The sequence below is a fragment of the Bos taurus genome, chromosome 5 (genome assembly GCF_002263795.3).
Source record: "Bos taurus isolate L1 Dominette 01449 registration number 42190680 breed Hereford chromosome 5, ARS-UCD2.0, whole genome shotgun sequence".
NCBI classification, from domain to species: Eukaryota; Metazoa; Chordata; class Mammalia; order Artiodactyla; family Bovidae; genus Bos; species Bos taurus.
In genome coordinates this window covers 93,457,968-93,481,591 of record NC_037332.1, presented here as the reverse complement: position 1 = coordinate 93,481,591, position 23,624 = coordinate 93,457,968, and the positions used below count along the sequence as shown (strand labels likewise).

The 23,624-nt window shown below is 41.7% G+C and overlaps 1 pseudogene; it reads left to right on the top strand.

The window, feature by feature from the left end:
- The first annotated feature begins 12,488 nt into the window (after positions 1-12,488).
- Positions 12,489-17,857, top strand: LOC618358 (C-terminal-binding protein 2-like; annotated as a pseudogene).
- Positions 17,858-23,624: the final 5,767 nt, after the last annotated feature.

The following is a 23,624-nucleotide window of genomic DNA, read 5'->3' as shown; positions in this document are numbered from 1 at the left end:
GTGCTCTGTCTCTCAGTCTTGTCCAAATATTTGCAACCTCACGGACTGTAGCCTGCCAGGATCCTCTGTCCATAGAATTTTCCAGACAAGCATACTGGAATGGGTTGACTTCAGTTATTTATATTCCTTTTCATAGTCTTTTCCATTATGGTTTATCACAGGATACTGAATATAGTTCCCTGTGCTATACAGTAGGACCTTGTTGTCTCTACATCCTTTTCATAATAGTTTGTATCTGTTAATCCCTCTGTTAATCTCAGTCCTTCCCTCCCTTCCCTCCTCCCCCTTGGCAACCACAAATTTGTTCTCTATGTCTGTAAGTCTGTTTTTGTTTAGTAGATATGTTCCTTTGTGTTGTAATTTAGATGTCACATAAGTGGAATGAGTGATAACATATAGGTGATATCATATGGTATTTGTCTTCTGAGATCAGTGTTCTTGATGTTACTCTGATGGATATTGAAGTTTTAAAGCCCCTTTGGCTGGAAGAGTCTACTTTTGCTTGGAATAGATAAATTGAAGAGGAGGGCCTGGCAACCCATTCCAGTATTCTGGCCTAGAGAATCCCTGTGGACAGAGGAGCCTGGTGGGCTACAGTCTATAGGACTTCAAAGAGTCAGACATGACTGAAGTGACTTAGCATAACGCACACAGATATATAGAAATTATGACGCTTCCAATGTAACTCCATTACATCACTCACTTCTCAAAAATGGTAGTTAAAATCATTAATGTTTCATCATTTCATACCCAATGCCAAGGAATTTACACTAACAGAGCAGAATAAGCTATGGCCAAATGAAACTGAACAGAAAACTCAGAAACAGTTGATGAGGTCTAATTTAACATCTTTGTTTTTTCCTGGGACATTTATGCTCATGGTAGTGATTTTATATTGCATACATATAACATAGTCACAGTTATTGCTTTTAGAATTGCTCCTAGTATCTTTGATGGATTTAAATTTATCACTATTTCATGGAGAAGTAGTATACTGCTCCTCTAGGAAAAGCATGACTGCTCTGCCACACAAATGTGAAATTTTCTAATTAAAAAATTACCCCAAACTCTTTATCAAAACCAACGACCATTATGTTTAGAATTCTGAGTTAACATTTTAAAGTATGTTTCAAAATATGAGTGAGAAAAATTACACAGATTTCCATTTTTAGGAGTCTATTCCAAAGATACATAGATCAAAAATATAAAAGTACTTATGGGACTTCTCTGGGGTCCAGGGGTTAAGAATCTGCCTGTCAGTGCAGGGCATATGGGTTCAGTCCCTGATCTGGGAAGATTCCACATGTCGAGGGACAAATAAGCCTGTGCACCACAACCACTGAGCCCATGAGCCATAACTGTGGAAGCCTGTGCGCTCCAGAGCCTGTGCTCCGCAGCAAGAGAAGCCCCCACAACGAGAAACCCATTCACCACAACTAAAGCGTCGACCCCAAGCCCCACAACTACAGAAAGCCCATGCACAGAAACGAAGGCCCAGTGCAGCCAAAAATCATCTATCAGTAAATAAATATTTTAAAAAGTACTTGTGAACAAGCCTGTTCATTGAAGTACCATTTGTAATAGCAAAGTACTGCAAATAATTCAAATTGATTGGGTTTAGAATCAACATTTTCATTTCTAAAAAATTGAGGTATTAACTGATTTCACATACCCACATCACAGCACTGTAACTAATATTAAAACTACTCAATTAAATATCATCTGCAAAAGGTTTAAATATTTAAGAGATCTAGTATTCTCATTAAAGATAAACAAAATAGCAAAAGCATAATAAACATTTTTTTACAACAAAAAAATACTTAAAAGCGTACTTGTGAACAAACCTAGTCACTGAAGCACCATTTGTAATGGTAAAGTACTGCAAATAATTCAAATACCAATAAGGAATGGTTGAATAAACTATAATGTATGCACACAATGGATTATTATGCAGGCATAAAATGAATGAGAAAAATTTAGTGTTACTATGGAATAATCTCCAGGACATAAGAAAGTGTGTGTGATTATAAACCAACGAAAAGACAAAGACAAAGCATAAAGTTTAAAAAGTATATTAATAGCTAAATATAAGAAGAGGAGGGAATAGATGGAAGAGAGAGGGATAGAAACTGTTCTTTTAATTTCCTTCAATCTTTTAACTTTCTTTATTTTGAAGATGCATCTTTTGAAATGTAAATGTTTTACATAGTAAAAAAATTAGAAACAAAATGGAATTCCTAAATATTGAAAGCAAAAAGAAAAGAAATTTCAAAGTGTATCCTATTGATGTTACAACCTTTCAGAGAGAAATTATTCCAGGTGACTTTAAGACATCACAGTTGAATTGTGCATCCCCAGTGGGACAAAATAAGTTTAAAAAAAGGAAAGACTCTCTTCAGTAATGATATAATTGGTGGTAGTGTTTGTTTTATTCTGAGACCATCATATAATAGTATGGATAAAGGAAAGAAATAATTATATTTATGTCATTGAAATCAGGGTTTGGGGCATGGCAGAGAGTGAAATAGATATGAAATCAGCTGGGTTAGGTAAAAACCCTGTATTCCTAAATTTGAATTGGAAGTATTAGTTTGAAGTTGTGATGTATTTTATCTGAAACAAAACTAAGATGGTATTTTCTATCTCTCGCCACTAAAAAGGACTAGCAGCCATATGTAGGAAACGCAAAATGAATCTTGTCACATCAGAAAATAAGAATACTATTCAAGACTATTAACATCATCTCTAAAGGACTTGGGGGCCTACGTGCATTGACTCCCTTAACAAAAGGAGGATGACTTAAGTATTAGTAAGTGTAATAATGGCAATAAATTGTAAGACATCAAAGATTTCTTAACGTGCTAATAAAATACATATATACACATTTGCACACAGATGTGTACCTATGTATGGTCTTCCCAGGTGGTGCTAGTGGTAAAGAATCTGCTTGCCAATGCAGGAGATGTACGAGACGTAGGTTCAGTCTTTGAGTTGGGAAGATCCCCTGGAGGAGGTCATGGCAACCCATCCCAGTATTTTTGCCTGGAGAATCCCCATGGAGGCCTGGCAGACTACAGTCCATAGAGTCATAAAGAGTTGGACACGACTGAAGTGCTTTAACATGCATGCACATGCATATACAATATACATAGGAGGTCACATATACATATAAAATAACCAAGCACTTATCTTGCCTCTCCTACGCAAACTGTACCTCAGCATAAACAATTGCTTATGAGGGAAAAATAGCTCTTAAAAGCCTACCAGCTAAGAATTAAAGAAATAATTTATCTTTTTAACACATTAAGAATTACTGGATCTAAGTAACTATTATCAATGACTGCTAACATTATACACACACACACACACACACACACACACACACACACACACAAAGACAACCAGGGATTGTCTTTTTGAAAACAAATTTACATTAAATATAAAGGACAAAAATCACCATGAGGATAAATCCAGAAAAATTTAGACTGAGGAAAACCTCATAGGATGAACCATACATTTCTTCAACAAAACCTTGAAGAGAGAGAAAAGAAAAAGAGAGACAGACAGACATATGGAGACAACCTAAAGATTTAAAGAAACTTGAGAGGTTTATCATCTCTCTATGTATGGATGTCATTTGGATTCTAATTCAAAAACAAAGTGAAAATGATATAAAAAAATGGGGAAATTGAAGCATGGTTGAATATTTGATAAACTCTGCTCAATGTTGTGTGCCAGCCTGGAAGGAAGAGGGGCTTGGGGAAGAATGGATACATATATGTGTATGGCTGAGTGCCTTCACTGCTCACCCGAAACTATTACAACATTGCTTATCAGCTATACTCCAATACAAAATGTTTCCAGTGTTAAAAAAATAAAAAAATTATAAAAGAGCTGTTTTAGAAAGTTGAAGGATTATTATGTTATTGAATGTACAAAAAAAGAGTCTCCATCTTTTAGAAAAATATTTAAAGATGATGTGATAGCTTCAAAACTCAGGGATGGGTTAGAGAGAGACACGAAGGTATCAAGTATCAAGGAAGCAAGTTTGGTCATGAGTTGTGGACTGTTGAAGCTGAGTGGCAGGTACATAGAGAATTATTATACTGTTTTCTCTGCTTTTATTTATATTTAAAATGTACTAAAATAAAATAGTAAACGGGATAGCAGCGAGCAAATTCTTCTAAGACCTAGAACTATGGCTTATCAAAACCTAAATGAGTTGCAGTTGCCTGTTGAACTAATACTTTAACAATATTTTGTCCTCTAGAGAGGAAAATTGGAGAAGGCGATGGCACCCCACTCCAGTACTCTTGCCTGGAAAATCCCATGGACGGAGGAGTCTGGTAGGCTGCAGTCCATGGGGTTGCGAAGAGTTGGACACGAGTGAGCGACTTCACTTTCACTTTTCACTTTCATGCATTGGATAAGGAAATGGCAACCCACTCCAGTGTTCTTGCCTGGAGAATCCCAGGGACTCGGGAGCCTGGTGGGCTGCCGTCTATGGGGTTGCATAAAGTCGGACACGACTGAAGCGATTTAGGAGCCGCAGCAGCAGAGAGGAAAATATATATAAGCTGAATTGTATTAGTGGGTACTTGTGATTATCATTTTTATAAATAAAACTTTTCATTTTGCATTTATTTTAATGTGTGTTTTATGTATTTATTTTTTGGTCATGCTGCACAGCTTGCAGGATTTTAGTTCCTCAATGAAAGCTGGAACCCATGTCCTCAGCATTGGAAACACAGTCTTAATCCCTGGATCACCAGGGAAGTCCCCAAACTTTAGATTATTTTCCAAGTGTGGAGTAGTGAAAGTGTTAGTCGCTCAGTCATGTCTGACTCTTGGGACCCCATGGGGTGTAGCTGTCCATGGAATTCTCTAGGCAAGAATACTGAGTTGGTAGCCATTCCCTTCTCCAGGGGATCTTCCCAGGGATTGAATCCAGCTTTCCCACATTGCAGGCAGAATCTTTACCATCTGAGCCACCAGGAATTTCTCCTTTACAGTTTTGGTTAAGATGTTGCCATGTGGGGCCAATGTTTTGATGTAATAGACTCTGTGTATGTCTGTATATATACAATGGAGATAATGTTTTTGAAATACGTTCACAAATAATACAATCTCTCTTTTAAACCATGCTTTTTTTTTTTTGCCATTACTGTATGTCTGAGTTTTTATCACTCCCAGAAAGAAGAAAGTAGGTACCTACTAGAAAGCAGAGGCTCAGAAGTAGGAAGAGGGCGGATCTGACAGGGGAATTCCTCCTGGAAGAGGGGCAGGAGACAGAAATGCTTCTGGTGCAAAAAGGAAGGAGTTCAGAGAGACTGGATGTGGGATTGGGGTGCTACTGGGATCCCCTGAGGGGACTACACACCTCTGGACTTTATGAGAAGGCCTATGTCATTGGTTTAATAGTGCCCTCACAACCTTGAGATGTTTTAACCCCTGGAACTTATAAATATGACCTTATGTGGACAAAGGGTTGTTGCAGGTATAATTAAATTAATGATCTCAAAATGAGATTATTCTGGATTAGGATGAGATTTAAAACCAATGGCAAAACCTCATCAGAGATGAGAAGGGAAAAGAGACACAGACACAGTACCTCCTCTACATACAAACTTCATGCTACAAACTTTCAAAGATATGAACATGCATTCCATCAATGTCAGGTGTGAGTGACATTGTAGCTTACACTCCGTCTCCTACGGCTGACAATCCTTCAGCTCTACCATCTCTCATAACCTCTCCCTCCTCCAGTCTCTTCTTGTCTGTTCACTTGATGTCAGCCCGCATATGCCAGCAGTTGTACTGTAGTACTGTACTTTCCAAGGCACTACAGTGTGAGATTTAAAATATTTTCTTTATTTTTTGTGTTTGTTTTTTATGTATTATTTGCATAAAAAGTATTATAAACCTATTACAGGACAATAGTGTATAGTCGATTGTGTTAGTTGGGTACCTAGACTAACTTTGATGGACTTACCAAATGCACTCTCAGAACAGAACTTGTTCATAGATAGGGGACTTACCGTAGAAAGAGAAGCAGGTAATGGGAAGATGGAAGCAGAGACCGGAGTTATGAAGTCCAGGAATGCCAAGGAATGACAAGATTGCCAGTAGCTGCCAGGAGCTAGGAGAGAGGCATAGAGCAGATTCTCTTTCAGAGCCTCTAGACAGAACCCACCCTGCTGACCACTTGATTTCAGACTCTGACCTCTAGAGCTGGAAAAGAATCAATTTATTTACCATTGTTTTAAGCTGCTGCATTTGTGACAATGTGCTACTGCAGCTGTATCAAATGAAAACACCCTGCTTCTCATAGGGAACTATGGGAGGAGTGCACCCCACAGGGTGCTCCATAGTGACCAGATTGGCTCAAGGAGTAGTAACATCAGTGTCACGTGGTTCAGGAGAGGTCCAGAAATTAGAGCTTCAGCTCTCCACTGACTCACTGTCACAAACTGTTTCTTGGAGTTCTGACATACTCTTGATGGCATCGCTGAGAAACTAGTGGACCGATCAAGAGATCCCTGTCCCGAAGGATGACTCCAGTGAGTGCTGTAGTGGGACCTGTAGGTGGAGACAAGAGGTATAGACCGAAGACGAAGTTGGTTGGGAAGGATGAAGTAATACCAGACAACAAATGAGCCAACAGCAAACCATGGATTTCACCAGTATGGACATAGAGTGGATTTAGATGGTGGTGGTTTAGTCGCTAAGTCGTGCCTGAGTCTTTGCTACCCGATAGACTGTAGCCCACCAGGCTCCTATGCTCATGGGATTTCCCAGGCAATAATACTGGAATTGGTTGCCAATCCCTTCTCCAGGAGATCTTCTTGACTCAGGGATCAAACCTGGGTCTCCTGAATTGCAGGCAGATTCTTTATTGACTGAGCCACCAAGGAAGCCCCATGGACTTAGATAGGACAGTCTAAATACAGTCAGACTGCAGGCGGATCCAGTTTCAGCTCAGAGAAGTAGGAGCAAGAAGAGAAATACAACACAGGGACTAGAGATCACCTCCCCAGTTTCATCTTCTTCTTGTCCCAAATTTCTGTTGGGAAAGAAGGAGAAACTTAAGTTGTTAGAAGAGTTTCAGCCATAATACAAATTCAACTGCAATGGGCCATTGTAATCAAGAAGAGTGTTAATGATCATGAATTGAACAACTGCAATAATTTTCTGGTCATTAGCTGGTGGAAGTAGGTGGGTTGAAGGAAGATCTTCAATGTTACATCAACTGAAAGTGAATGTCGCTCAGTTGTGTCAGACTCTTTGCGACCCCATGGACTGACTGTATGTAGCCTGCCAGGCTCCTTTGTCCATGGAATTCTCCAGGCCAGAATACTGGACTGGGTAGCTGTTCCCTTCTCCAGGGAATCTTCGCAACCCAGGGCTCCTGCACTGAAGGCGGATTTTCTACCAGCTGAGCGACCAGGAAAGCCCATTCCATTAGATACTTTTAAAAAGCTATATGATGATACATGAGTTGTAGTATAGAGCCTTTCTGGTGAATGACTAAACAACAACGCATAAAAAGGCAAAACCCACCAATTGTAGACCTTAGATATGTTTCTCATAGTAAAATCTACTATGATTTTTACTAGCTATTAATTTGCACCTAATTGAATTTATTTGCACATCTATCAGCCTGTATAAGAGTCAGCTTTTGACAACAAAAGTCTGACATAACTTTATTTATTGTAGCTTCAGTCTTTCCGTCAAATGCCAGGAGAGATCTGCTTCTTCTAAGGGCTTTGTTTTATCAATCTGGGTGGCTAGCTTTGATTCAGCTTTGTCATCTTGCTGGGGGACTCACTGGTAAATCTCATTAAGAGTTTTGCTGATGCTAATTTATAGATCAGCAAGTTTGGAGGACTGTTTTTAATGTATTCAGTTTATTTTGGAGCTTTGCATCATTTCTGCCTCTCTGGAGTTAGGTCCATTTTACAGCCAACCAGAAAGACAGTACTGAAGTAATTGTTCGTAAAATGATGATCTTCTATCTGTATTCTCTCCTTGGCACTCTTGCCTGAAGAATCTATCTATTGCCTTCACTCAGAATGTACAGAGACTTGTTAGAGGTGTCCTAACAAGTGGCTGGTGTGTCCAGCTCCATTTCGGGAGCCAGGCATTATGTTGACCTCTGCTTTCCTTCAAACGCAGTGACTAATTTGCTTGAGTGTGAGGTAAAATTCAATAAATGAATCCAAAGTCCCCAGACGGCTCGGGGTTTGGAAATTCTTGAACTCCTTTGGAGCAGGTTGGTGATTTCTCCTTACCACTAGATGTCCCTGTGTGGCTTTTCTTTTGGACACCAGAGCTGTACCAGACGTCAGTTACCTCTGCTCTGCTGGATGGAAGCAAAGTGCATCGCAGTCTCTGAAGAGGCTGTTTATCATGGAGTATCATCCAAGCTGGGCTTCCATGGTGGCTCATATGGTAAAGAATCTGCCTGCAATGTGGGAGACCCGTATTCAATACCTGGGTTGGGAAGATCCTCTGGAGAAGGGAACAGCAACTCACTCTAGTATTCTTGCCTGGAGAATTCCATGGACAGAGGAACCTGGAGGGCTACAGTCCTTGGGGTTGCAAAGAGTCCACACTACTGAAGTGACTTAACACACATACATTATCCAAGCTGGGACCAGGCACAACTTAGCCCTAGTACACTCATTCAAGTCTAAGGGCATGATGAAGCTGGAGAGTTATCTGAGTCTGCACAGAAATCAGGACTATCTTCACAGAGGTCCCAGTTCTTTTCAACTTGTATTCATTAAAATTTCCCTGCCTCCCAGTGCCCTCTTGGTAACCTGCTGCTGCTGCTGCTAAGTCGCTTCAGTCGTGTCCGACTCTGTGCGACCTCAGAGACAGCAGCCCACCAGGCTCCCCCGTCCCTGGGATTCTCCAAGCAAGAACACTGGAGTGGGTTGCCATTTCCTTCTCCAACTTGGTAACCTAGACCAAAGCTTTAAAAATTATCATGGAGAACTGGTTTAAAAAATTTTTTTTCACTTCTACTCTCTTGCAGACCAACACATGGTCTTACTGTGCTTGACATCACAGGTAACTCACTTGGTGAGTTTGATAACAACCAAAGTGAGTGTTTCCTGTCCAATGAAATGACTGATAATATACTTAAATGTGATGTTGCACAGCAATGTCAGCTGACTGTACAAGGTTTTGTTTTACAGACATTCTCTTGATTTCTGTATTTCTTTTGTAACAGCTGGTACAGCTGTTGACTGGTAACAGCTTGCAGACTGCTGCTGATACAAGGATCATGCTTTGCATGGCACTGGGTTAGACATCATTATAAGGCTTAGTTCTACTAACTTAAATGAAAACTAATGGGCTGTGAGGAACTGGAGCAGCTCAAGGCAGCTTTAGATGACTTGAATAGAGACTCACACAATATGCTGAAAGTTGTGGTCTCTGTCCTTCTGCCCCAGGTCAGGCCTGGATCTTCCACTGAGCTACTGCACTGAATCTCAGATTAGGGCAACATTAAACAAAAAAACTGGCCTCCCCTAGTGACTCAGATGGTAAAGAATCTTCCTGCACTGCAGGAGACCAGGGTTTGATCCCTGGGTTGGGAAGATGCTCTGGAGAAGGGAATGGCTTCCCACTCTAGTATTCTTGCCTGGAGAATCCCATGGATAGAGGAGCCTGGCAGGCTACAGTCCATGGGGTCGAAAAGAGTCAGACACAACTGAGCAACTAACACTTTCACTTTCACTTCAAACAAAATGCAATGGGTGATCCCCAAAGACCGCAGCAGCAAAAAGGAAATGAAAGTTTTTGCAACTTCTGAACCTGTTGCAAGTTCAGTCAGTTCTGAAGTCCAAACAGTTCTGCAAGGCACACAGAAGGCCAGTAAATCTAGAGATGAGCTCTTGGGGCAAGGAATAGTGACTTGATTCAGAAAGCAAGCAGATCTTTGTGTTTCAAAGAACCATCTTGCCTAATTAGAATTCAGGCTTCTTTTATATTAAAAGGGGAAAAAGTAAAGTCAAAAATTTCCTGCTTCTGGTCAGTCTCCAGAGAAGATGTGTTAATTTCTTCCCAAGTAGGCCTGGTCAGGATGTTTGCTGTGAGCAAAAGGTATAATGCTCCTTACCTGGGAAGCAGTGTTCCCAGAGGTGGACCATTGTGTATAATTTAAACTTACAGGCACCATCTCTTTAGTAATCAACATATAACAGAACACAAAGGTTCTTCTTTATTACAAATCTTTTTGCAGAAATTAAGTGAATCTTGTCTGCTCTGTACTTTAAAAGAGAAATAAAGGTGATGAAGGATGGTAAATATCATGTACCTGGATTCATTTTAATAATTAGCCATAGTGACACCTGGGTGGTCAGTCATCTGCTGCTTTATGCTGCAACCAGCTCCAATTACAGAAACAGTGGAAGAATTTTAACTTCACAAACTGAAGAGAAATAGTTTGTTTACTCAACGCACCAACAGTTTGTGCTCCAACCATCATTTATTAAGCCAGTTATTTGTGATGTAAGAGCACAATTTGCCTTAAAAACAATGTTGAGAATGGTGGTTAATTTTCCTGTTCACTCACAGAAAACCATTTAAACCAGGCAGTAATTGAGTTAAATAAACACTGTTTCTCTCTTTGTTATGATTCCATGGGTCAAGTCAAGCAGCAGAGAACATTGTTATAAGTGTTTGAGATCCCAGTTCCAAATTTTGAGAGAAGAGGTTTCTCTTCTTTCTCAGGATGCCCTGTGGAGAAACAGGATTTGTATAGACTTCCTTGCTCTGGTGGGGATGGACAACAAGATCACATGAATCCTTCATAGCAGTAGCTAGCAAAGAAGCAGGATGAAGGGTTCTATTAACTGTTTATTTAGAACTTGAAGTATGAAATCATGTTTCATGGGCAGTTTTGGGACCTTTGTGCAGGGGTGGCTGGGAGTCAGGCATGTGACCTCTTGGAGAAGGAAAAGTCACGTGGTGGGATCTAAAAGCACTGAATCAAATGTTATCAACTGGAAGACTAGGATGAAGCCACACAAATGAAAAAGGAAGATGAGAGAAGTGTTCATATGAGAAGAGAGTTGAAGGACAATATATGCAGCTTTGTCAGCAGGGGATTGAAATTCCACAGATGAAGGCTTATTTTCATATACTTACACTGTGGGGGCTGAAGCCCCTCAGGAGAGGCCCTAAATGTGTCCTTCCAGAAAGACGACTCTAGTGTGGACCAACATCTTTAGTGTCTCTGATGGGTAATATAATAGAGGTGGGAAAGATATAGGTTTCATGGAACCAAAAGCGTAAACAGTTTGTTGGCAATTTAGGGGGAAAAAAGGCAAACTTAAAAAATATAAAATTAGGTATAAATATATATTTATTTAGATAAGAAAGTAAATAAAAACAATATATCCACTTTTAAAAGTAGATGTCCATCAACAGATGAATGGATAACAATGTTGTGGTATATAGGTGTATATATATATATATATATATATATATATATATATATATATATATATATACAGTGAAATATCACTCAGTCATAAAAGGAATGAATTTTGTCAGTTGTAGTTTGCCAACAAAGGTCCGTCTAGTCAAGGCTATGGTTTTTCCAGTGGTCATGTATGGATGTGAGAGTTGGACTGTGAAGAAAGCTGAGCACTTTCTTTCACAGTTGGACTGTGAAGACTTGATGCTTTTGAACTGTGGTGTTGGAGAAGACTCTTGAGAGTCCTTTGGACTGCAAGGAGATCCAACCAGTCCATTCTAAAGGAGATCAGTCCTGGGTGTTCTTTGGAAGTTATGATGCTAAAGCTGAAACTCCAGTATTTTGGCCACCTCATGCGAAGAGTTGACTCATTGGAAAAGACTCTGATGCTGGGAGGGATTGGGGGCAGGAGGAGAAGGGAATGACAGAGGATGAGATGGCTGGATGGCATCACCGACTTGATGGACGTGAGTTTGAATGAACTCCGGGAGTTGGTGATGGACAGGGAGGCCTGGAGTGCTGCAATTCATTGGGTCGCAAAGAGTCAGACATGACTGAGCGACTGAACTGGACTGAACTGAGTGAAGTGGATGAATGTAGAGCCTGTTATACAGAGTCAGTTGTTATACAGAAGTTGTATAACAAATTATATAAGTTGTTATACAGAAGTTGGAAAAAACAAAAATCGTATAATTAACACATATATATGGAATGTAGAAAAATGGTACCAATGAAGCTATTTGCAGGGCAGAAAGAGATGCGGACATAAAGAACAGACTTGTGGGTCTTTTTAAGGTGGCCAGGAAACGGCCCAGAGGAGCCGGGGTGGCCTGATGAGCGAGGGGCGGAGTCGGGACCCATGCCATGCTGACTGGAGCACCGCACAGCTGCCGCCGCCGCAGCGCCTCCCATGTGGAAGCCCTTTGTGGTGGATGCCGGCTGCCCAGGACTAGGGTTTCATCGCCTTAAACGGTTTTAAACCAATGAAGCTGGATTAACTTTAAAAAGACAGACAGCCCATTGTGGGACCTACAGAGTTTGTGGACAAATTTATATTGGGCGCATAGTGGTGTAATGCCTGCAGATTCCTGCAAGGGCCCCTAAGTTCTTAGAGGACCGCTTTGCCTTTTGAATCAGAGAGGTGCAAAGCTCGATAAAGAATGGCCCTTGTGGATAAGCACAAAGTCAAGCGACAGCGACTGGACAGAATTTGCGGAGGTATCCGCCCCCAGAACAGCCCCCGGCACCCCTGCCCCCTGGTGGTGCTGCTGGCTGGCAGAGACTGCAGCCGGTGGAGATGTTCATCCTGAAGGACCTGGCCACTGTGGCCTTCTGCGATGCACAGTTCACTCAGGAGATCCACGAGAAGGTTTTAAACGAGGCGGTTGGCGCCATGATGTATCACATCATCACGCTCACCAGGGAGGACCTGGAGAAGTTCAAGGCCCCGAGAGTGATTGTGTGGATAGGCAGTGGCTACGACTATGTCTTATAGGTCTTCATAGAACCATTCAACTTCAGCTTCTTCAGCGTTACTGGTTGGGGCATAGACTTGGATTACTGTGATATTGAATGGTTTGCCTTGGAAACGAACAGAGATCATTCTGTCGTTTTTGAGATTGCATCCAAGTACTGCATTTCGGACTCTCTTGTTGACCATGATGGCCACTCCATTTCTTCTGAGGGATTCCTGCCCGCAGTAGTAGATATAATGGTCATCTGAGCTAAATTCACCCATTCCAGTCCATTTCAGTTCGCTGATTCCTAGAATGTCGACATTCACTCTTGCCATCTCTTGTTTGACCACTTCCAATTTGCCTTGATTTGTGGACCTGACATTCCAGGTTCCTATGCAATATTGCTCTTCACAGCATCGGACCTTGCTTCTATCACCAGTCACATCCACAGCTCGGTATTCTTTTTGCTTTGGCTCAATTCCTTCATTCTTTCTGGAGTTATTTCTCCACTGATCTCCAGTAGCATATTGGGCACCTATTGACCTGGGGAGTTTCTCTTTCAGTATCCTATCATTTTGCCTTTTCATACTGTTCATGGGGTTCTCAAGGCAAGAATACTGAAGTGGTTTGCCAGTCCCTTCTCCAGTGGACCACATTCTGTCAAATCTCTCCACCATGACCCTCCCGTCTTGGGTTGCCCCACAGGCATGGCTTAGTTTCATTGAGTTAGACAAGGCTGTGGTCCTAGTGTGATTAGATTGAATAGTTTTCTGTGAGTATGGTTTCAGTGCGTCTGCCCTCTGATGCCCTCTTGCAACACCTACCATCTTACTTGGGTTTCTCTTACCTTGGGCGTGGGATATCTCTTCAGGGCTGCTCGAGCAAAGCACAGCTATTGCTCCTTACCTTGGATGAGGGTTATCTCCTCACCGCTGCCCTTCCTGACCTTCAATGTGGGATAGCTCCTCTAGGCCCTCCTGTGCCCGCGCAGCCACGGCTCCTTGGACATGGGGTTGCTCTTCCCCACCGCTGCCCTTGGCCTTGGGCTTAAGGGTGTGGGGTAGCTCCTCCCGCCTGTCCACCCTGGCCTCAGGCTTGGGGCATGGGGTATCTCCTCCCGGACGCTGCCCCTGACCTCAGACGTGGGATAACTCCTCTTGCCGCCGCCCCAGACCTTGGACGCGGGGTAGCTCCTCTTGGCCATTCCTGTGCCGTCGCAGTCAGGTACTCTCAGCCTGCTGCCCCTGTCCTCAGATGTGGGGTGGCTCCTCTTGGCCGCACTTGGCGCACCAGCTGAAGTTGAACGGTTCTATGAAGACCTACAAGACCTTTTAGAACCAACACCCAAAAAAGATGTCCTTTTCGTTATAGGGGACTGGAATGCAAAAGTAGGAAGTCAAGAAACACCTGGGGTAACAGGCAAATTTGGCCTTGGAATACAGAATGAAGCAGGGCAAAGACTAATAGAGTTTTGCCAAGAAAATGCACTGGTCATAGCAAACACCCTCTTCCAACAACACAAGAGAAGACTCTACACGTGGACATCACCAGATGGTCAACACTGAAATCAGATTGATTATATTCTTTGCAGCCAAAGATGGAGAAGCTCTATACAGTCAGCAAAAACAAGACCAGGAGCTGACTGTGGCTCAGACCATGAACTCCTTATTGCCAAATTCAGACTGAAATTGAAGAAAGTAGGGAAAACCACTAGACCATTCAGGTATGACCTAAATCAAATCTGTTATGATTATACAGTGGAAGTGAGAAATAGATTTAAGGGCCTAGATCTGATAGATGGAGTGCCTGATGAACTATGGAATGAGGTTCATGACATTGTACAGGAGACAGGGATCAAGACCATCCCCATGGAAAAGAAATGCAAAAAAGCAAAATGGCTGTCTGGGGAGGCCTTACAAATAGCTGTGAAAAGAAGAGAAGCAAAAAGCAAAGGAGAAAAGGAAAGATATAAACATCTGAGTGCAGAGTTCCAAAGAATAGCAAGAAGAGATAAGAAAGCCTTCTTCAGCAATCAATGCAAAGAAATAGAGGAAAACAACAGAATGGGAAAGACTAGGGATCTCTTTAAGAAAATCAGAGATACCAAAGGAACATTTCATGCAAAGATGAGCTTGATAAAGGACAGAAATGGTATGGACCTAACAGAAGCAGAAGATATTAAGAAGAGATGGCAAGAATACACAGAAGAACTGTACAAAAAAGATCTTCACGACCCAGATAATCATGATGGTGTGATCACTGACCTAGAGCTAGACATCCTGGAATGTGAAGTCAAGTGGGCCTTAGAAAGCATCACTATGAACAAAGCTAGTGGAGGTGATGGAATTCCAGTTGAGCTATTTCAAATCCTGAAAGATGATGCTGTGAAAGTGCTACATTTAATATGCTAGCAAATTTGGAAAACTCAGTAGTGGCCACAGGACTGGAAAAGGTCAGGTTTCATTCCAATCCCAAAGAAAGGCAATGCCAAAGAATGCTCAAACTACCACACAATTGCACTCATCTCACACGCTAGTAAAGTAATGCTCAAAATTCTCCAAGCCAGGCTTCAGCAATACATGAATCATGAACTTCCTGATGTTCAAACTGGTTTTAGAAAAGGCAGAGGAACCAGAGATCAAATTGCCAACATCTGGATCATGGAAAAAGCAAGAGAGTTCCAGAAAAAACATCTATTTCTGCTTTATTGACTATGCCAAAGCCTTTGACTGTGTGGATCACAATAAACTGTGGGAAATCCTGAAAGAGATGGGAATACTAGACCACCTGATCTGCCTCTTGAGAAATTTGTATGCAGGTCAGGAAGCAACAGTTAGAACTGGACGTGGAACAACAGACTGGTTCCAAATAGGAAAAGGAGTTCATCAAGGCTGTATATTGTCACCCTGTTTATTTAACTTATATGCAGAGTACATCATGAGAAATGCTGGACTGGAAGAAACACAAGCTGGAATCAAGATTGCTGGGAGAAATCTCAATAACCTCAGATATGCAGATGACACCACCCTTATGTCAGAAAGTGAAGAGGAACTAAAAATCCTCTTGTTGAAGGTGAAAGTGGAGAGTGGAAAAAGTTGGCTTAAAGCTCAACATTCAGAAGACAAAGATCATGGCATCTGGTCCCACCACTTCATGGGAAATAGATGGGCAAACAGTGGAAACAGTGTCAGACTTTATTTTTCTGGGCTCCAAAATCACTACAGATGGTGACTGCAGCCATGAAATTAAAAGACGCTTACTCCTTGGAAGGAAAGTTATGACCAACCTAGACAGTATATTCAAAAGCAGAGACGTTACTTTGCCAATTAAGGTTCGTCTAGTCAAGGCTATGGTTTTTCCAGTGGTCATGTATGGATGTGAGAGTTGGACTGTGAAGAAGGCTGAGCGCCGAAGAATTGATGCTTTTGAACTGTGGTGTTGGAGAAGACTCTTGAGAGTCCCTTGGACTGCAAGGAGATCCAACCAGTCCATTCTGAAGGAGATCAGCCCTGGGATTTCTTTGGAAGGAATGATGCTGAAGCTGAAACTCCAGTACTTTGGCCACCTCATGTGAAGAATTGACTCATTGGAAAAGACTCTGATGCTGGGAGGGATTGGGGGCAGGAGGAGAAGGGGACGACAGAGGATGAGATGGCTGGATGGCATCACTGACTCGATGGACGTGAGTCTGAGTGAACTCCGGGAGTTGGTGATGGACAGGGAGGCCTGGAGTGCTGTGATTCATGGGGTCGCAAAGAGTCAGACACAACTGAGCGACTGATCTGATCTGATCTGATCTGTCGACTATGTCGACGTCAAGGCTGCAGGTGAACTCGGGATCGCAGTGTGCAACATCCTGTCCGCAGCAGTGTAAGAGACAGCGGACTCAACCGTCTACCACATCCTTAATCTGTACGGGCTGAATACCTGGCTGTACCAGGCGTTGCGTGAAGGCACGCAGGTGCAGAGCGTCGAGCAGATCTGGGAGGTTGCCTTGGGCGGGGGGCAGGGTGCGCACATCCGCTGGTAGACACTGGGTCTCATTGGCTTCGGTCGCAATGGGGCAGGCAGTTGTGGTTCGAGTGAAGGCCTTTGGATTCAGCGTCCTATTTTATAACCCCTACTTGTAAGATGGGACGGAGCAGTCCCTGGGCGTGTAGAGAATCTATACCCTGCAGGACTTACTGTTCCAGAGCTACTGTGTCTCCGTGCACTGCAATCTCAACGAACATAACCACCACCTCATCAGTGACTTCACTATAAAGAAGATGAGGCAAGGCGCCTTCCTAGTGATCGCGGCCTGCGGCAGACTGGTGGAGAAAGCCTTAGCCCAAGCCCTCAAAGAAGGAAGGATATGAGGGGGGCTCTCAACGTGCACAAGTCGGAGCCTTTCAGCTTTGCTCAGGGTCCCTTGAAAGATGCACCGAATCTCATCTGTACTCCCCACACAGCCTGGTATAGTGAGCAAGCCTCACTAGAGATGAGGGAGGCGGCTGCCACTGATATCCGATGGGCTATCACAGGTCGCATCCCAGAAAGCTTAATAAACTGTGTGAACAAGGAATTCCTTGTCACAACAGTTCCCTGGTCAGTAATAGATCACCAAGCAATTCATCCAGAGCTGAATGGTGCCACATACAGATACCCGCCAGGCATTGTGGGCGTGGCTCTGGGAGGACTTCCTGCTGCCAAGGAAGGGTTCATCCCCAGAGGCATCCTGGTGATCCACAACCTCCCCACAGTGGCACATCCCTTCCAAGTTCCCTCTCCCAACCCGCTCATGAAATACGGGGACAATCGAGAGCACCGCAACGAGCAATAGCAGCAAGTGACGAAAGGTAATCATGCAGATACACCTGGGACCAAGAGACTGAAAAATGAATGAACTAAGAGAAAAGGAATTTGACAGTCTTTTTAACTGATTCTGGACAAATGCAGCATTGGCGTTGCAGTGTTACAGCTACAAAAGAGCTAGAAGTCGAGACGTGGGAAAACTGAAGATGTCGTCTGCTTGCACAAGCACTGAAGGAGACTAGGATGTGATTTATTAACGACCAGCTTCTGTTATTGTGTGTTAAGTTTTTCATCTGTGTATCAAATCACAAAGAATAAATATATCTGTTTCCTTTATCAGTCCCTTGGGCACAGGAGGTCCTGTTCAGGTCCTTGCTCTAGAATGTTGCATCAAGAGTTCCAAACATCAAAATAAAATATTAATAGAATTAAAAAAAAAAAACTGAACAGACTTGTGAATAGAGCAGGGGACAGAGAGGGTGGGACAAATTGTGAGTAGCATTGACATATATACACTGCTCCTGCTGCTGCTGCTAAGTCGCTTCAGTCGTGTCTGACCCTGTGCGACCCCATAGACAGCAGCCCATCAGGCTCCCCCGTCCTTGGGATTCTCAAGGCAAGAACACTGGAGTGGGTTGTCATTTGTACCATGTGTAAAATAGATAGCTGGTGGGAAGTTACTGTTTAACACAAGGATCTCAGCTCAGTGCTCTCGGACAACCTGGAGGGGTGGGATGAGGGGGTAGGAGGAAGACTCAAGAGAGAGGAGAGTATACTTATGGTTGATTCACATTGTTGTATAGCAGAAAGCAACATGACATTGTAAAACAATTATCCTCCAATTAAAAATAAATTTTTAAAAAGTGTATATGCTCATAGGTAAAAACTTTTTAAAGAAAAGCTAACAAATACAACCATACCTTGGAGATATTATGGGTCTGGTTCCAGGTCACTACAATAAAGGGTGTATTGCCATAAAGTGAGTCAAATGGATTTTGGCTTCCCAGTGCATACAAAAACTATGTTTACACTGTACTGTAGTCTATTAAGTGTGCCATAGCATTATGTCTAAAAATGGATATCAGTTCAGTTCAGTCCCTTAGTCGTGTCCAACTCTTTGTGACCCCATGAATCACAGCATGCCAGGCCTCCATCCATCACTAACTCCCAGAGTTTACCCAAACTCATGTCCATCAAGTCAGTGATGCCATCCAGCCATCTCATCCTCTGTCATCCCTTTCTCCTCCTGCCCCCAATCCCTCCCAGCATCAGGGTCTTTTTCAATGAGTCAACTCTTTGCATCAGGTGGCCAAAGTATTGGAGTTTCAGCTTCAACATCAGTCCTTCTAATGAACACCCAGGACTGATCTCCTTTAGGATGGACTGGTTGGATCTCCTTGCAGTCCAAGGGACTCTCAAGAGTCTTCTCCAACACCACAGTTTAAAAGCATCAATTCTTTGGCGCTCAGCCTTCTTCACAGTCCAACTCTAACATCCATACATGACCAATGGAAAAACCATAGCCTTGACTAGATGGACCTTTGTTGGCAAAGTAATGTCTCTGCTTTTGAATATGCTATATAGGTTGGTCATAACTTTCCTTCCAAGGAGTAAGCGTCTTTTAATTTCATAGCTTAATTTAAAAATACTTTATTGCTAAAAACTGTTAACCATTATCTGAACTTTCAGTGAGTGGTAATCTTTTTGTGAGTGGAGGATTGTGCCTCTATGTTGATGTCTGCTGGCTGATCAGGATGGCAGTTGCTAAAGGGTGGGGTAGTGGTGATAAAGACATCAATGAAGTTTGCAGCAGTGATTGACTCTTCCTTTCTATTTTTTTTTTTTTTTGAGCTTTTTTTTTTTTAATGTAAAGTTGTATGAATAAATCAACACTAGTAGAATCTGTGTTCAACACTAGTAGAATTTTTAAAACTCCCAATGAGATAATGCAAATTGGAAGAATTTAGACTTCCTCTAGAAAAGCTTTGCCCATCTCTTTCTATTCCATTTGATTAGCTTCAACTCCAAGTTCAGTTCAGTTCAGTCACTCATTCATGTCCAACTCTTTGTGACTCCATGGACTGCAGCACATCAGGCTTCCCTATCTATCTCCAACTCCCTGAGCTTAGTCAAACTCCTATCCATCAAGTCAGTGATGCCATCCAACTGTCTCATCCTCTGTCATCCTCTTCTCCTGCTTTCAATCTTTCCCGCATCAGGTCTTTTCCAATGAGTCTTTTCTTTATATCAAGTAGCCAAAGTATTGGAGTTTTAGCTTCAGCATCACTCCTTCCAATGAATATTCAGGACTGATTTCCTTTAGGATGGACTGATTGGATCTCCTTGCAGTCCAAGGAACTCTAAAAAGTCTTCTCTTTTGCTTTTGAATTCTTTGCTGCTTAGCTTTCTTTATAGTCCAACTCTCACATCCATACATGACTACTGGAAAAACCATAGCTTTGACTAGACGGACCTTTGCTGGCAAAGTAATGTCTCTGCTTTTTAATATGGTGTCTAGGTTGGTCATAGCTTTTTTTTCCAATGAGCAAGCATCTCTTAATTCCATGGCTGAAGTCACCATCTGCAGTGATTTTGGAACCCCCCAAAATAAAATCTGTCACTGTTTCCATTGTTTCCCCATCTATTTGCCATGAATTGATGGGACCAGATGCCATGATCTTAGCTTTCTGAATATTGAGTTTTAAGGCAGCATTTTCACTCTCCTCTTTCACTTTCATCAAGAGGCTCTTTAGTTCTTCTTCACTTTCTGCTGTAAGGGTGGTGTCATCTGCATATCTGAGGTTATTAATACTTCTCCCAGCAATCTTGATTCCAGCTTGTGCTTCATCCAGCCTGTCATGTCACATGATGTACTCCCCATATAAGTTAAATAAGCAGGGTGACAATATATGGCCTTGATGTACTCTTTCCCTGATTTGTAAGCAGTCTGTTATTCCATGTACAGTTCTAACTGTTGCTTCTTGATCTGCATACAGATTTCTCAGGAAGCAGGTCAGATGGACTGGTATTCCCATCTCTTTAAGAATTTTCCACAGTTTATTGTGATCCACACAGTCAAAGGCTTTGGCATACTCAATAATGCAGACATAGACGTTTTTCTGGAACTCTCTTACTTTTTCTATAATCTAACGGATGTTGGCAATTTGATCACTGGTTGCTCTGCCTTTTCTAAATCCAGCTTGAACATTTAAACTAACCTAGAGCCAGACATCCTGGAGTGTGAAGTCAAGTGGGCCTTAGGAAGCATCACTATGAACAAAGCTAGTGGAGGTGATGGAATTCCAGTTGAGCTATTTCAAATCCTAAAAGAGGATGCTGTGAAAGTGCTGCACTCAATACGCATCAAATTTGGAAAACTCAGCAGTGGCCATGGGACTGGAAAAGGTCAGTTTTCATTCCAATCCCAAAGAAAGGCAATGACAAAGAATGTTCAAACTACTGCACAACTCCAAGTTATCCTGCAGTATATATTGACTATGCTGCAATCAGATTTCCTTCTGTTCATTTGCACTATTTGAAGGCAAGTTGAATTTTTGTTATACAATTATTCCTGCCTTCATCAATATGAGTCATGTTCATATAGGCCTGAGATGCCTCAATAAGCATTACCTATAGAATTCACTAAAATTTTCCCATTCTTTCAAGGCTTCAATTCTCCATTTTCACAGTTCTATCTTATTTTTTTTATTTTTAATTTAATTTTATTTTTAAACTTTACATAATTGTATTAGTTTTGCCAAATATCAAAATGAATCCACCACAGGTATACATGTGTTCCCCATCCTGAACCCTCCTCCCTCCTCCCTCCCCATACCATCCCTTGGGTCGTCCCAGTGCACTAGCCCCAAGCATCCAGTATCGTGCATCGAACCTGGACTGGCAACTCATTTCTTGCATGATATTTTACATGTTTCAATGTCATTCTCCCAAATCTTCCCACCTTCTCCCTCTTCCTTTCTTGAATGATTTTTTGGTAGCATGCTATGCTGTTTGATAGCATTTTACCCACAGTACAACTTCTTTGAAAAGTAGAGTCCACCTCTCAAACATGCTGCTGCTTTATCAACTAAGTTTATGTCATCTTCTAGATCCTTTGTTGTCATTTCAACAATCTTCTCAGTATCTTCAGCAGTCTCCATCTCAATCAAGCACCTTCTTTCTACATTATAAGAAGCAATCCCTCATCAGTTCAAGTTTCATCATGAGATTGCAGCAATTCAGTCCATCTTCAAGCTCTACTTTTTTTTTTTTTTATTTTGAGACAAGAATCTCTTTTTATTTAACATTGCAGAGTTAGAAAATAAGAACCAGGATGAGTAGGAAGATAATACCAATCATCAAATTGGATGTAACCCTTAAATTTTCATTTGGAAGACAGAAAGAAATGAACTTTAAAGTGGCATGTGTTTATTGTATGTTGTACCAAAGTGAAAGATATATATATATATATAGATAGATAGATAGATAGACCTTGATATAGATATCACATTTTTTATCCGTTCCTTTATCAATGGATGCTCAGGTTGTTACCATGTCATGACTACTGTGAATAATGCTACAATGAATATGGGCTGCAGATATAATTTTATTCCCTTCAGACATATACATGGAAATGAAATTGTTGGATAATATGGCAGTTCTGTTTTATTTTTTCTAAGAACCACTGTAGTGGTTTCCATAGTGGCTGCACCAATTTAAATATCTACCAATAGTGTGCAAGGGCCCCCTTTTCTCCATATCATCTACCTTTGTTATCTTTGTTATTTTTATTATTATTATTACAGCCATCCTAGGCCTTCCCAGATGGCTCAGTGGTAAAGAATCTGCCTGCCAATGCAGAAAACCTGAGTTCAATCCTTGGGTGGGAAAGAGCCCCTGAAGAGGGATATAGCAACCCATTCCAGTATTCTTGCCTGGAGAATTGCGTGAACAGAGGAGCCTGGCAGGCTACCATCCATGGCACTGCAAAAGAGTCAGACGTGACTCCTCGACTCAACAACATAGCCACCCTAACACGTGAAAAGTGATAACTCATTGTGGTTTTGATTTGCATTCCCCCCCCTTTTTTTTTCGTATTTCCTGATGATTAGTGATGTTGAACATCTTTTGTATACCTGTTTGTATATCTTCTTTGGAAAAATGTCTATTCAAGTCCTTGACCATTTTTAAATTGGATGTTTTGTTTTGTTTTGTTTTTTTTTTGTAATTAATTTGTGTGAGTTCTTTACATATTTTGGAAATTAATCCCTTATCAGATATCTAATTCACAAATATTTTCTCTCGTTCCATAGGCTGCCTCTGCACTCTCCTGATGGTTTCCTTTGCTGTGCAGAAGCTTTTTATAATGTAGTCTTTTGTCTATTTTGCTTTTGTTACCTGAGCTTTTGGTGTCATATCTGAAAAATTATTGTCAAACCAATGTCAAGCAGCTTTTTCTCTATGTTTTCTTCTAGGAGTTGGGTGTTACATTTAAGCTTTTAATTCATTTTGAGTTGGCTTTTGGGTATGGTATGAGATAGTGGTCCAATTTTCCCCAGTGCCACTTATTGAAGAGATTATCCTTTCCCCATCATTTATTCTTCACACCCTCATCAAAGATTAGTCGACCACATCAGGTTCTACTTCATATTCTAGTTCTTTGACTCTCTCTGTCTGTCTCTTTTATTTTTGGCTGTGCTGGGTCTTCGTTGCTGCATCCAGGCTTTCTCCAGTTGTAGTGAATGGGGACTACTCTCTAATTGTGGTGCATGGGCATCTCATTGTGGTGGCTTCTCTTGTTGCAGAGCACAGGCTCTAGGGTTTGTGGGCTTCAGTAGTTGTGTGTGGGCTCTGTAATTGTGGCCCATGTGCTTAGTTGCCCT